Below are 16,670 nucleotides of genomic sequence, written 5' to 3'. Positions count from 1 at the left end.
GCGGGGTCACGTGCGCGCGGGGCGGGGGCTGAGCGCAGCTGGCAGAACTGGGGGCGGGGTGCGGGTTCGACCTCCTAGCGCAACGATTGGGCGCGGGTGGGTGCGAGGCCCGGACTGGGGGCCCTGCCTTCAACCCCCATCAGAGGCTCTCCTTACTCCCGCCAGCTTACGAAGGGGAAAACTGAGGCGCACAGCAGGTAAGAGTGTGGCACGCTGCCCGGAAGCAGGGAGCGGCAGCATCCCGGGCAGGAGCAAAAGATAGGCAGGACCCCTAAGTTAAATGTCCTTCCGTGGGGAGGGAGCTGGTTGTTCACTCGTTTATTAGTTCATTAATTCATCATCCATCTGTCCATTCATTCAACATTTATGGAACACCGACCATGTGCCGGGTACACCAGTGGTCGCGGGTACAGCCACGAACAAGACAAATAAGGACTCTGCCCTCACAGAGCACTCATTTTGCTGCGGGCTGAAGCTGTGGGGAATTTGCAGCCTCTTGGCCTCTTATAGTCATGGTTATTTAATTTAATAACCCCGCGATTAGGCCCTCACCAAGAGCTATGCCTTGTACTCAGCTCTCAACACATTTCATGGAGACAACGGGGAAAGGAAGAGCTACTCATTTTCCAGACGCTCCAAAGTGCTGAAGTACCACAGCCCGCATATAATGAAGACAGGATTGGAGGCCACGCCTGTCTGCCTGGGAGTTACTGCCGGTTAGTCCACTTGTCCGCCCAAGAAGGCTGTCCAGCAGGAGGACATTCCCCCTTGTGGCCAGCCGGGGCCCATAAGAGGGGCAAGGGTGGGTACTTCAAGGCCTCTGTGGCCCAAGTTCCCTTTATCACCACCTCTGGCCTGGAAGGCAGGAGGGAGGAGGTGGAGCCCCTCATCCTGGCAGCTGGGAGTCTTGTCTGGAAATGTCTTTGCCAGCCTCAAGCAGAGGACTCTGGGAGAAGATGGAGGGCCCAGCTCTCAAGGCCATAGTCGCCACGCTGTCGCTGGTCTCTCCTTCCTGCTTCAAATGTGCCAAGCTGTTTCCCACCTCTGGGCCTTTGCCTGTGCTGTTTCCTTCAACCGAAACATTCTTCCACTCCTGTCTTTCAGAGGGCCCTCCCTTATCTCCACCTAGCGCGGTCCCTTTGTTATTTTCCCGCCTGTGCATTGCAGAATTGTACGTTTGCAAGAGTATGATGCGTGCCAGTCGAGTAAATGAATGAATGGGCAGACTGCAGACCTCCAGGTCTGGCCCTGCTGTGCCCTAGCCAAGAGGCCAGGCCCAGGATGTGAGCTGTAAGAGAGGAAAGTAAGAGGGGACAGAGAGGCAGAGGAGCTTCCAGCTCCAGGCCAGGTCTGCAGAGACCAGAGTCAGACAGCCCAGAACAATTCCTGCTCCTGAGTCTGGGCAGCGCGGCCCTCAAGGGCTCCTGCCTCATTAGCCACACCTGGGAGCCCAGGGTGAAAGGAAGCAGGTTCTTCCCACAGAGACAGTTTCAGCGGCCTCTGCGGTTCCAGCCTCAAGTAGCCAAAGACCTCATTAGTGGTGAGCACTTGGGAGGAGCAGGCTCAGAGCCCCAGAGCCAGGGTTGTCAAAGAAATGACAGGGGAAGCAGGGACACTATGGGGGAACAGGTTCTGGGAGGAAAAAACCAGAGGGGGAATGCAGCATAGCATAGAAGATGAGCGTCAGACTGCCCGGCTGCCGTGCAGCCTTTCCTGCTGGGTAGTTTTAGAAAAGCACCCTAATCTCTCTGTCCCTCAGTTTCATCATCTGAAAAATGGGGGTGACAGTAAGTTGACCTCACAGGGTGGTTGTGAGCACCACAAGTGCTTGTGCAGAGGAAACAATTTCACTCACTCTTAACATTAGTAATAGGGTTGAACAGTAATGGGGTTGAACCTGGGCTCCCCCATTTGGTTCTTGGGCAAATCACTGCATTTCTGTGAGCCTCAGCCTCCTGGTCTTCACAGTGACAACCCATCTCTGGGCCCCTGAGAGGTGGGGGACTGGGAATAGCCCACCTGGGTCCAGCCATCCCTCTTGCCCAGAGTGAGTTGCTTCAATAATAATAACAATGAATGAATAATAATAGCAGCAAACCCTGTTCTAAACACTACGTATGCATAAATTCATTTTAATCCCCATTTTACAGATGGGGAAACTGAGGCACAGAGTGACACATGTGCACAGAAATCACCTGGGGGTCTTGTTAAAATGTAGATACTTAGTAGGTCGGGGCCCGAGCTTCTGCATTTCTCACAAGCTCCCAGGTGGTACTGATGGTTTGGGGACCACACTTTGAGCAGCAAGGGGCTAATGCATTTGCTAAAGGTCACAGGTGGCGCGCAACAAGCCTGGATCTGAGCCCGCATAGTAGGCTGCTGAGTCCTGCACTTAACCGCCACCGTAACTGCCTGCCCCAGCCCTAGCTTTCTCCCCTACAAAGAGGCAGGAAGTGTAGTTCTCCTCCCCAAGTCCATTTCCTCTCTTGGGGCCCCTACCACCTCCCTCCACTGGTGACATCTGGCCCGTAGAATCTCCCTGCCCCCAGCATCCCAGGGGTCCTCCTATAGATGACATGGAGGTTTTCAGATGCTCATTAGCCAGGAAGATAATTAAGGGCAAGGGCTGAGATCACCCTGGCTCCCTGGGGCTTGCTGGGGCCCAGCCGGGCCTGCCCTGTGCCAGGCTGGCCCTGTGCCTGCTTCCCTTGGGGCACTGGAGGGACTGGGACAAGGGAGGGGTTTGCTGGGGAGTAGAGAGGCCTCAGCCAGCCTCCGGGGAGACTCCAGTGGGGCCTCCTTGCCAAGCCCACAGCTCTTAGGGTTCCAGGCCTAAAAATGAAATGAAAACTGCTTGGCCAGAGGGAAGTTCCCCAAAGGGAGAGAAGTGAGCCGCTGGTGAGTTCTGCAGGGCGAGGTTAGATGGGACACAGAGAGGGCACCATCTTGTTCTGAATCACACAGCAATCCTGATCAAGGAGAGAAATCCTCCCTTGCTGGTGGGTGGCTTTAACATCTCTCTAGCACTGGCTTGGCTCCCTTATAACCAGGAGGGAGCAGACCTTGGGCTGACAGTCTTGGGCAATCCACAGTCTTGATCTAGAATTTAACAATGTGTTGTTTTTCTGCAGTTTATGTTACTTTCTATTTTGGGCACAGATACTGCTTTTCCATTTTTGATAGTGACATACCCATTTCTTTTTATTTATTTATTAAAAAAAAAATTTTTTTTTGGCCGCTCCGCATGGCTTGCGGGATCTTAGTTCCCCTACTAGGGATTGAACCCAGAACCACAGCAGTGACAGCACCAAGTCCTAACCACTGGACTGCCAGGGAGTTCCCCCCTATTCCTTTTTAATTCAGTCTATTCAGGGGAAAAAAATAAGTGAATTAATTTAAAGCAAAATGTAATAGAAGTAACTGGAGATGGTACAGGGGTATGGAAGCAGTGAGTTCGGTGGAAGACGGATGGCTGAAGTGGGGAACCTGCCAGAGGTGAAGCCCACAGCCGCTTGCAGCCCAGTCCTCTTACTGCAGGGCCAGACAGAGCCCCTGGCCGGGACGGAGATATCCCATGGGCTCCTGTGTTGACCGGAAGAGTCCAGCTGGGTTGTCATGGGTTGAGGGCGGCCGGGGTTGGCTCCGGTCTTCATTCCTGGAGTCTGTGTTATCAGCGTGATGAGGGGCAGACTTGGGGAGGGGGGAGGGCAGGGCTGTCTTGAGGTGCTCCCTGCCCTGAGCCTGCCCTGCATTCCCACGTGCGGTACCCACCCCCCGAAACACACACGTACACCTGGGCACTGGCGCCCCTTAATCACCTATTCACTAAATCATTCATTTATTCACTCACTTTTTCATTCATTCAGCCAATCTTTATGGAGCACCTCCTCTGTGCCAAGCACTGTGCTAGTTCCCGGGGAGACAGGCATGAATCAGATGGGAAACTCAGCTCTCACGGGGTTCACAGTCTCCTGGGGGAAGACAGATGATAAACACAGAACTGAGTACACTATAGGGGTTATCAGACAGTGTATGCGCTAGGGAAAAAGGGAAAGACAGCAAGGTGAGAGGTGTGGTGGCAGGGGCTCTCTGAGAAGGTGTGCCCCGAACTGGGAGGATGCAGCCTCGTCCTGGCACCAGAGAAACTCACAGACGTGGAAGCAGGCAGACAGCGAGCTGTGCAGGGATCCCTTTTATTTTGATTTTAAGTAATTTTCTAATGAAACTTCAGGTGCAGAGAACGATGGACTGATCATAATCCAGATCATGGCGTATTCTCTTTGGTCTTACATGACCTGCTTTGCTTAAAAATTTCCACAGTTATTTTAATCACGTGATACACACCAAGTAACCCATTTATCAAAAGCCAGAACCCTAACAATGGCCCAAGTCCAGTCTTGAGGTTTCCCTATCCCATCCCCCACCCCGTGGTCCCCATCACCTTGGGTCCTGTCTTCATTACTCCCAGCTTTCCTTCTTGTATGGTTTTATCCTCAAAGTGTGTGTGTGTGTATATATGTATATATATAGGGTTTTTTAAAAATCATTTATTTATTTATTTTTGGCTGTGTTGGGTCTTTGCTTCTGCGCGCAGGCTTTCTCTAGCAGTGGCAAACAGGGGCTACTCTTCGTTGCGGTGCGCGGGCTTATTGCAGTGGCTTCTCTTGTCGCGGAGCCCAGGCTCTGGGCGCGCGGTCTCCAGTAGTTGTGGCGCAAGGACTCAGTAGTTGTGGCGCATGGGCTTAGTTGCTCTGAGGCATGTGGGATCTTCCCGGACCAGGGCTCGAACCCGTGTCCCCTGCGTTGGCAGGCAGATTCTTAACCACTGCACCACCAAGGAAGTCCCTCAAAGTATATTTTTTTATGTTAGTTTCTTCTTACTAACTTTATTAAAAGGCTATAATATTAGCTTCCCCTGGCTGCTGGAAGCAATTCCCACAAACTGGATGGCTTAAAACAATAGAAATTTATTCTCTCACAGTTCTGGAGGCTAAAAGTTCAAAATCAAGGTGCTGGCAGAGCCATGTTCCCTCTGCAGGCTTTAGGGAAGGATCTGCTCCATGCTTCTCTCCTGGCTTCTGGTGGTTGCCAGCAATCCGTGGCAATCCTTGGCTTGTAGGTGCATCACTCCAGCCTCTGCCTCTGTCTTCACATGCCTTCTCCTCTATGTGTCATCACCTCTTCTTTTTTCCCCCAACATTATTGAGGAATAATTGCCAAATATGATTTAAAGTGTACAGTGTGATACTTTGATATAATACACATTGCAGAATGACTACCCAGATCAATATAATTAACCTGTTCGTCACTTCACATAGTGTGCACGCACACCTGTGTGCACGTGGTGAGAATGTTTAAGATCCACTCTCAGCAACTTTCAAGTATACAATAATGAATTATTAACTATAGTCACCACGCTGTACCTTAGATCCTCAGAACTTATTCTTGTAACTTATTCTTGTACCCTTTGACCTACATCTCCTCATTTCCCCCTTCCCCCAGCCCCTGGCAACCACCATTCTGTTTTCTGTTTCTATGAAATCAGCTTTCTCTCTTTCTTTCTATCTCTCTTTCCCTCTTTCTCTCTTTCTTCTCCACATATAAGTGATAACCATACAGTATTTGTCTTTCTCTGTCTGGCTTATTTCACGTAACATCTGGTGGAATAATATTACAGTGTGTATGTATGTGTGTGTATATATATATATGTGTATGTATATGTATATATGCATATATATGTGTGTATGTATATGTATATATGCATATATATGTGTGTATGTATATGTATATATGCATATATATGTGTGTATGTATATGTATATATGCATATATATGTGTGTATGTATATGTATATATGCATATATATGTGTGTATGTATATGTATATATGCATATATGTGTGTATGTATATGTATATATGCATATATATGTGTGTATATATGCATATATGTGTGTGTATGTATATGTATATATGCATATATGTGTATGTATATGTATATATGCATTTATATGTGTGTATGTATATGTATATATGCATATGTGTGTATGTATGTGTATATATGCATATGTGTGTATGTATATGTATATATGCATATATGTGTATGTATATGTATATATGCATTTATATGTGTGTATGTATATGTATATATGCATATGTGTGTATGTATGTGTATATATGCATATGTGTGTACGTATATGTATATATGCATATGTGTGTATGTATATGTATATATGCATATGTGTGTATGTATGTGTATATATGCATATATGTGTGTATGTATATGTATATATGCATATGTGTGTATGTATATATGCATATATGTGTGTGTATATGTATATGTGCATATATATGTGTGTATGTATATGTATATATGCATATATATGTGTGTATGTATATGTATATGTGCATATATGTGTGTATGTATGTGTATATATGCATATATATGTGTGTATGTATATGTATATATGCATATATATGTGTGTATGTATATGTATATATGCATATATGTGTGTATGTATATGTATATATGCATATATATGTGTGTATGTATATGTATATATGCATATATATGTGTGTGTGTATATGTATATATGCATATATATGTGTGTGTGTATATGTATATATGCATATATATGTGTGTGTGTATGTGTATATATGCATATATATGTGTGTATGTATGTGTATATATGCATATATATGTGTGTATGTATGTGTATATATGCATATATATGTGTATGTATGTGTATATGTGCATATATATGTGTGTATGTATGTGTATATGTGCATATATATGTGTGTATGTATGTGTATATGTGCATATATATGTGTGTATGTATGTGTATATGTGCATATATATGTGTGTATGTATGTGTATATGTGCATATATATGTGTGTATGTATGTGTATATGTGCATATATATGTGTGTATGTATATGTATATGTGCATATATATGTGTGTATGTATGTGTATATGTGCATATATATGTGTGTATGTATATGTATATATGCATATATATGTGTGTATGTATGTGTATATGTGCATATATATGTGTGTATGTATGTGTATATGTGCATATATATGTGTGTATGTATATGTATATGTGCATATATATGTGTGTATGTATGTGTATATATGCATATATATGTGTGTATGTATGTGTATATGTGCATATATATGTGTGTATGTATATGTATATATGCATATATATGTGTGTATGTATGTGTATATGTGCATATATGTGTATGTATGTGTATATGTGCATATATATGTGTGTATGTATATGTATATATGCATATATATGTGTGTATGTATGTGTATATATGCATATATATGTGTGTATGTATGTGTATATGTGCATATATATGTGTGTATGTATATGTATATATGCATATATATGTGTGTATGTATGTGTATATGTGCATATATGTGTATGTATGTGTATATGTGCATATATATGTGTGTATGTATATGTATATATGCATATATATGTGTGTGTGTATATGTATATATGCATATATATGTGTATATGTATATGTATATATGCATATATATGTGTATATGTATATGTATATATGCATATATGTGTGTATGTATATGTATATATGCATATATATGTGTGTATGTATATGTATATGTGCATATATGTGTGTATGTATATGTATATATGCATATATATGTGTGTATGTATATGTATATATGCATATATGTGTGTATGTATATGTATATATGCATATATATGTGTGTATGTATATGTATATATGCATATATATGTGTGTATGTATATGTATATATGCATATATATGTGTGTATGTATATGTATATATGCATATATATGTGTGTATGTATATGTATATATGCATATATATGTGTGTATGTATGTGTATATATGCATATATATGTGTGTATGTATATGTATATGTGCATATATGTGTATGTATGTGTATATGTGCATATATGTGTGTATGTATATGTATATATGCATATATATGTGTGTATATATGCATATATATGTGTGTATGTATATGTATATATGCATATATGTGTGTGTATGTATATGTATATATGCATATATGTGTATGTATATGTATATATGCATATATATGTGTGTATGTATATGTATATATGCATATATATGTGTGTATGTATATGTATATATGCATATATATGTGTGTATGTATATGTATATGTGCATATATATGTGTGTATGTATATGTATATGTGCATATATGTGTGTATGTATATGTATATGTGCATATATATGTGTGTATGTATATGTATATGTGCATATATATGTGTGTATGTATATGTATATGTGCATATATATGTGTGTATGTATATGTATATGTATGTGTGTGTATATGTATATATGCATATATATGTGTGTGTATGTATATGTATATATGCATATATGTGTGTGTGTGTATATGTATATATGCATATATGTGTGTGTGTGTATATGTATATATGCATATATATGTGTGTATGTATATGTATATATGCATATATATGTGTGTATGTATATGTATATATGCATATATATGTGTGTATGTATATGTATATATGCATATATATGTGTGTATGTATATGTATATATGCATATATATGTGTGTATGTATATGTATATATGCATATATATGTGTGTATGTATATGTATATATGCATATATATGTGTGTATGTATATGTATATGTGCATATATATGTGTGTATGTATATGTATATGTGCATATATATGTGTGTATGTATATGTATATGTGCATATATGTGTGTATGTATATGTATATGTGCATATATATGTGTGTATGTATATGTATATGTGCATATATATGTGTGTATGTATATGTATATGTGCATATATATGTGTGTATGTATATGTATATATGCATATATATGTGTGTGTATATGTATATATGCATATATATGTGTGTGTATGTATATGTATATATGCATATATGTGTGTGTATGTATATGTATGCCACATTTTCTTTATTCATTCATCCACTGACGGACATTTAGGTTGTTTCCATATCTTGGCTATCATGAATAATACTGCAGTAAACATGGGAGTTCAGATATCTCTTCAAGATACTGGTTTCATTTCCTTTGGATATATACCCAGGAGTGAGATTGCTGGATCATATGGTAGTTCTATTTTTAGTTTTTTGAGGAGCCTCCGTAATGTTTTCCACAGTGGCTGCACCAATTTACATCCCCACAAACAGCGCAAGAGGGTTCCCTGTTCTCCGCACCCTCCCCAACATTTGTTATCTCTTGTCTTTTTGATGATATCCATCCTAACAGGTGTGAGGTGATATGTCATTGAGGTTTTGATTTGCTTTTCCCTGATGATTAGTGATGCTGAGCACCTTTTCACATACCTATTGACCATTTGAATGTCTTCTTTGGAAAAATGTCTATTCGGGTCCTTTGCCCATTTTAAAAATCGTATTATTTACTTTTTTTTTTTTTTTTTTTGCTATTGAGTTGTGTGAATTCTTTGTATATTTTGGATATCAATGCCTTGTCAGATATATGGTTTGCAAATATTTTCTCCCATTCTGTAGGTTGCCTTTCATTTTGTTGATTGTTTCCTTTGCTGTGCAGAAGCTCTTTAGTTTGATGTAATCCCACTTGTTTATTTTAGTTTTTATTGCCTGTGCTTTTGGATGTCATCCAGGAAATCATTGCCAAGACCAATGTCAAAGAGCTTTTTCCGTATATTTTCTTCTAGGAGTTTTATGGTTTCAAGTCTTACATTTAAGTCTTTGATCCATTTTGAGTTAATTTTTGTGAGTGGTGGAAGACTGGGGTCCAGTTTCATTGTTTGGCATGTGGATATCCAGTTTTCCCAGCACCATTTATTGAAGAGACTGTCCTTTCTCAAACATTGTATGTTCTTGTCACCTTGTCAAAAATCAGTTGACTGTATGTCAACTGTGTGACATACAGTATGTGTGGATTTATGTCTAGGCTCTCTATTCATTTTTACTGGTCTCTGCACCTAGTTTTATGCCAGTATGTTTTATTATAGCTTTGTGACATAGCTTGAAATCAGGAAGTGTGATGCCTTCAGCTTTGTTCTTCTTTCTTAAGATTCCTTTGACTATTTGGGATCTTTTGTGGTTCCATACAAATTTTACGGTAGTTTTGTAAATTTCTGTGAAAAATGCCATGGGAATTTTGATAGGGATTGCATTGAATCTATAGATCACATTAGATAGTTTGCACATTTTCACAGTATTAATTCTTCCAGTCCGAGAACATGAGAGAGCTTTCCATTTATTGGTGTCTTCTTCAGTTTCTTTCATCAGGGTTTTGTTTGTTTGTTTGTTTTGTGTTATAGTTTTTAGTGTACAGGTCTTTCACCTCCTTGGTTAAATTTATTCCTAAGTATTTTATCGTTTTTTGATGCTATTGTAAATGAGATTGCTTTCATAATTTCTCTTTCAGATAAGTTCATTGTTAGTATATAGAAGCACAAATGATTTTTCTATGTTGATTTTGTATCCTGCAACTTTACTGAATTCATTTATTAGTTCTAATAGCTTTTGGATGGAGTCTTTAGGGTTTTCTATACATAAGATCATAATCATCTGCGAACAGATAATTTTACTTCTTCCTTTCCAATATGGATGCCTTTTATTTCTTTTGTTTGCCTGATTGTTACGACTAGGACCTCCTCTTCTTCTTATAAGGACACCATTCATTGGATTTAGGGCCCATTGTAACCCATAGGACCTCATCTAAACTTAACTAATCATGTCTGCAAAGACCCTATTTCCAAGTAAGGTCACATTTCCAGGTACCAGGGATTAGGACTTCAGTGTTTCTCTTCAGGGTCACAATTCAACCCATAACAAAGAGAATCCAGATAACCTAAAAAAGAGTATCAAGCTGTCTGACTGTTATGGGGCTTAATTTCTTTAATAGTCTATGTATAGCTAAGATTGGCCCATATTGAAGTTCACTTGTTTTAACTGTTGTGTCATATATCCACTAGGTCTGTGTACCATGGCTGACCCATCTGCTGTCCTGTGGGTGGCCTTTTGGGTAGTGTCCAGGTGTCTGCTAATTTACAGTGCTGTTTGGGCATTCTCATAAGTGGCTCTTGGTGTGCGTGCAAGAGTTTCTCTGGGATGTTTACCCAGAAATGGAATCACTGGGACTCAGAATACGTGAATGTTTCACTTTAGGAGATGATAACAAGATACTTTATGTAGCAGTTGCACTAATTACGCTCCCACCAGCAGCATGTATGATCCACATCCTCTCCGACACTTGGTATTATTAGATTTAAAAATGTTTTCCAGTTGAGTGTGAAATTGTTGCCATCTGAGATCTTGATTTGCATTTCTTTTTCTTTTTTTTTTTTTTTTGCGGTACACGGGCCTCTCACTGTTGTGGCCTCTCCCTTTGCGGAGCACAGGCTCCGGACGCACAGGCTCAGCGGCCATGGCTCACGGGCCCAGCCGCTCCGCGGCACGTGGGATCTTCCCGAACCGGGGCACGAACCCTGTCCCCTGCATCGGGAGGTGGACTCTCAACCACTGCGCCACCAGGGAAGCCCGATTTGCATTTCTTGATCACTAATGATGCTGGACATCTTTGTCAACACAGGTCTAAAATATATTCACCTATATTTCCTACTAAGGGTTCTGAAGCTTTGGTTTTGACATTTAAGTCCATAATCTATCACTTTTCCATCATTAAGTTCCAAAGGATATTTACCTCTAATTCCTACTAAAAATTTTAAAGTGGTTTTTATTTGTTTGTTTGTTTTTGGCATTTAAACCCTTAATCTGGAGTTGATTTTTGTGTAAGGAGGGATGGGTCGTATAATCTTAGGAGCTTTTGTAAGGTGACAAGTGTATTTTGGGGACAGTGGGGCAGGATGTTTGTCTGGGACTCTTGAGTGTACTGGGAATTGTTCACTGGATGTTGAGTTCAAATTCTGCTCCTCCCATGGACTGCCTTTGCGATCTTATGCTTCATCTCCATGATCCTCGGTTTTCTCATCTGTAAAATGAGAATTATAGCAGATACTGCCCTTGGTTGCCATAAGGATTGCATAAGACAAATTACACAGGAAGCTTCCCACATTGCCGGGTACACAGCATAAGAACACTAACTAGCATTTATTGAGTACTTACCATGTGCCAGGTGATGCCAAGCACTTTACATGTGTTATTTACTCACTTAACCCCTGACAACTCCATGAAGTTGATGGTATTTTCCACGCTTTACAGATGAGGAAACTGAGTCTCAGCTAGGATGAGTGAGTCCCCCAAGAGCACAATGCTAGCATATGTCAGAGGACTTGAACCCTGGCAGTCTGGCTACAGAGCCCTCATCTATCACCACCACACATCAAAGCCATTCCCTCCCTCCCTCCCTCACCCTCCAGAATCTAGTCTCTGGGCCTTGCTTCTACAGGAGGAAGGGTCTAGAGGTTGAAATGAGGAAGTAATAGGCAGTGGGGTTGACCCCTGATTCCCCGGTGGGCCCTACCTTTGACTCTGAGGCTGGAGAGAGGCTGGGGATGGAGGGGAGAGGTGGGGCCTCCTGGTGGGGAAGTCCATCTATCTTCCCCAGCCCCAGAGGTAGTTGTCCATCACAGTGGAGATGAATCACAGGCCACAGTGTTCTCCCTGGTGTCATCCATTATTCACAGCTGCCATCCCGGGCCTGGGGTGGCTTTGGGGTCAGGCAGGAATTATTCCCAAGGCCCAGCTCTTAGGCGCTTTTATCCACAGCTGAGCCTGACCACAAGCAACTTTCTTCTCTAGATCTGAGGGCAGAGGACTTTTCATCAAGAGGGGACGGAGACTCCAGCATGAGTTACAGGCCTGCGACCCACTGACAGACAAAGCACTTGGGGCTGTGTTTGAGCCCAGCTCTGCCACTTTCCTGTTACCTTCTTGGGGCCTCAATTTCCTTTTCTGTAAAATGGGAATAACTGGCCCCACTTTGCTAAAAGATTTAGAAATAATCTACAACTAGATGCATGAGTGGCCCATAGCTGGGCTTGAGCATCAGAGTTGCTATTGTGACATTTGCTTTTTCAGTGATTGTCTCCCAGGCCCTGCTGGGGATGTGGAGATGGTGTGACCCTTTAAAGTTCACCAAGTAATTTCTTTTCAATTTTATTGGTGTATACTTGATTTACAATGTTGTGTTAATTTCTGCTCTATAGCAAAGTGATTCAATTATGTATATGTTCTTTTTCATATTCTTTTCCGTTATGGTTTATCACAGGATATTGAATATAGTTCCCTGTGCTATACAGTAGGACCTTGTTGTTTATCCATCCTATATATAATAGTTTGCATCTGGTAATCCCCAACTCCCAATCCTTCCCTCCCCCACCCCCTTCTGCCTTGGCAATCACAAGTCTGTTCTCTATGTCTGTGAGTCTGTTTCTGTTTTGTAGATAGGTTCATTTGTGTTGCATTTTATTTATTTATTTATTAATAAATTTATTTATTTATTTATTTATTTTTGGGTGTGTTGTTGGGTCTTCGTTTCTGTGCGAGGGCTTTCTCTAGTTGTGGCGAGCGGGGGCCACTCTTCATCGCGGTGCACGGGCCTTCTCACTGTCGTGGCCTCTCTTGTTGTGAAGCACAGGCTCCAGACGCACAGGCTCAGTAGTTGTGGCTCACGGGCCTAGTTGCTCCGCAGCATGTGGGATCTTCCCAGACCAGGGCTCGAACCCGTGTCCCCTGCATTGGCAGGCAGATTCTCAACCACTGTGCCACCAGGGAAGCCCTGTGTTGCATTTTAGATTCCACATTTAAGTGATACCATATGGTATCTGTCTTTCTCTTTCTGACTTCCTTTGCTTAGTGTGATGATCTCTAGGTCCATCCATGTTGCTGTAAATGGCATTGTTTCTTTTTTCTGGCTGAGTAGTATTCCATTATATGTAGGTGTGCATGTGTGTATATATATACCACATCTTCTTTATGCATTCATCTGTCAATGGATATTTAGGTCAAAAGGCTATTGTGAATAGTGCTGCTGTGAATGTAGGGGTACATTTGTCTTTTTGAATTATACTTTTGTTTAGATATATGCACAGGACTGGGATTGCTGGATCACATGGCAACTGTAGTTTTAGTTTTTCACCAAGTAATTCTCATTTGCATCCAGGATTGAAACCATTGTCTTCACCTTGGACTTCTTAAGAGTGGCCCCTCAACAGATAAAATGCAATGAAGAAATAAAAAATTAGAGAGGGGGGTACCTATAATTCTGTAGCTCTCAACGTGTGGTCCCCAGCATCACCTGGGAGCTTGTTAGAAATGCACATCCTGGGACTTTCCTGATAGTTCAGTGGGTAAGACTCTGTACTCCCAGTGCAGGAGACCCGGGTTAGACCCCCGGTCAGGGAGCTAGAGCCCATATGCATGCCGCAACTGAAGAGTTTGAATGCCGCAACTAAGAGTCCACATGCTGCAACTGAGAAGCCCACATACTGCACCTAAAAGATTGTGCTTGCCCCAACGAAGATCCTGCGTGCCACAACTAAGACCTGGCACAGCTGAAATAAAATAAATAAATAAATGTTAATTTTTAAAAAATGCACATCCTTGGGCCCCACCCAAGCCTGCTGGATCAGGAGCTCTGGGGATGGAGCCTAGTGAGTTGTGTTTTAACAGGTCCTCTGGGAGAGTCTGGCGCATACACAAGTGTGAGACCCACTGCTCCCTCTCCTTTGCTCACTTTGATGACACAGGTTGCCATGTTGTGAGCTGCCACGTTGGAGGGGCCCACGTGGAAAGGTGCTGAATGCTGCCAACGTGTACTGAGGGAGCTTGGAAGCTGGATCCTTGCCCAGTCATGCCTGCAGGTGAGACCATAGCCCTACCGACACTTAGATTGCAGGGAGAAACTCTTAAGGGTTCTCACTGGAGGAAGTCACACCCAGATTCCTGCCCAACAAAAACTATGGGATAATAAATGTTTGTTGTGTTAAGTGCTACGTTCTGTGGAAATTCATTATGCAGCAGATAGATAACTAATATGGTGGATATTGGCAGGCGGGGGAGAGATGGGCCGTGGGAGGGAATAGAAGGATATACTGGAGTAATCTAAAGTCTACTTTAATGTATACGGAGATTCATTTTGCTGTACACCTGCAACTAACACAACATCGTAAATCAACTCTACCCCAGTAAAAATTTTAAAATAAAAAAATAAAATAGGAGAACCACCACCACAACAAAATAAAGTCTACAATAAAAGGGGTTTAAGAAACATAAACTGAAAAAAAAAAAAAAAGAAACATAAACTGATTTCAATGTGCAGACCTTGTTTGGATCCTGACTGAACATATTAACTGTTTTGTTTTAAGTTGATATTTAGGGGATGTGACCACCAAGGGGATCCTGGATGATATTAAGCTGTTATTGTTCACTTTTATTTGGTGTGATAGTGGTTCTGTGGTTATGTTTTGAAAAAGAGGCTTTGTCTTTTGGAGAAACATATTGAACTAGTTACAGATGAAGTGATCCTCTGTTGGGGAATTGCTTTAAAATAGTCAGGGTGGGGAGGGGGTAAATGTGAAAGAAAATGATGAGTTGATGGTTGGGGAGGGGAGGGGACAGTGCTTGGAGGCTCCCTTTACTATTCTCTGTGTTTTTGTATATGTTTGAAATTTTCCGTGGTAAAAAGTTTGAAAAATGGGAATTCCCTGGCTGTCCAGTGGTTAGGACGCTGTGCTTCCACTGCAGGGGGTGTGGGTTCGATCCCTGTTTGGGGAACTAAGATCTTGCATGTCCTGCGGTGTGGCTGAAAAAAAAGTTTGAAAAATGGAGTGAGCCCAATATGCCCATTGTATAGAGGGACAAAGCAAACCCCAGGCAGGAGGATTGGAGGGACTCGGGGGGCACCTTAGGTTGTTGACACTGGGGGGCTGTCCCTGGGCCCAGCCCTGTGTTTTGTTCATCCTGGGGAGGGGGCTTGTGCAGGAGACTCTGGGACCTGCTTCCCTGCCTGAGCCTGGGGTGTGGAGAGGAATCTCCCCCATCATCCGAGACTCAGCTTTCCGGCAGTTCGTGGCTGACACACTTATCCATCTGAGGGCACCTTGTGGCTGACTATTATGTGCATAACTGCGAGAGGCATCTTTTATTTTATTTACTTATTTATGTATTTATTTTTGGCTGTGCTGGGTCTTTGTTGCTGCGCGCAGGCTTTCTCTGGTTGCGGTGAGCGGGGACTACTCTTCGTTGCAGTGCACGGGCTTCTCATTGCGGTGGCTTCTCTTGTGGAGCACGGGCTCTAGGCGCATGGGCTTCAGTAATTGTGGCACAAAGGCTCGGTAGTTGTGGCTCGTGGGCTCTAGAGCACAGGCTCAGTAGTTGTGGCACACGGGCTTGGTTACTCTGCGTCATGTGGGATCTTCCTGGACCAGGGATCGAACCCCGTGTCCCCTGCATTGGCAGGCGGATTCCTAACCACTGCGCCACCAGGGAAGTCCAAGAGGCACTTTTAATTGTATGAGGGCAACTGTTATTTTGTCTTAATATATTAAGTCATCACAAAAGGAGTGTTTGATCGTATTTTATTTTAGATCTCTCGTTCTCTCTCTCTCTTTTTTTTTTTTTGCGGTACGCAGGACTCTCACTGTTGTGGCCTCTCCCTTTGCGGAGCACAGTCTCCGGACGCGCA

General features: G+C 42.3%; 1 long non-coding RNA gene across 1 annotated transcript; it reads left to right on the top strand.

The window, feature by feature from the left end:
* Positions 1-53: 53 nt before the first annotated feature.
* Positions 54-16,666, top strand: LOC116739493. The gene is made up of 4 exons (XR_004345602.1): positions 54-197; positions 545-716; positions 14,734-14,847; positions 16,618-16,666. It is a non-coding gene; the product is annotated as an uncharacterized LOC116739493 (long non-coding RNA).
* The last annotated feature ends 4 nt before the right edge of the window (positions 16,667-16,670 follow it).

The sequence above is a fragment of the Phocoena sinus genome, chromosome 15 (assembly GCF_008692025.1).
Source record: "Phocoena sinus isolate mPhoSin1 chromosome 15, mPhoSin1.pri, whole genome shotgun sequence".
NCBI classification, from domain to species: domain Eukaryota; kingdom Metazoa; phylum Chordata; class Mammalia; order Artiodactyla; family Phocoenidae; genus Phocoena; species Phocoena sinus.
Note: the sequence above shows the minus strand (reverse complement) of the source record. Positions and strands in the feature narration are given on the sequence as shown.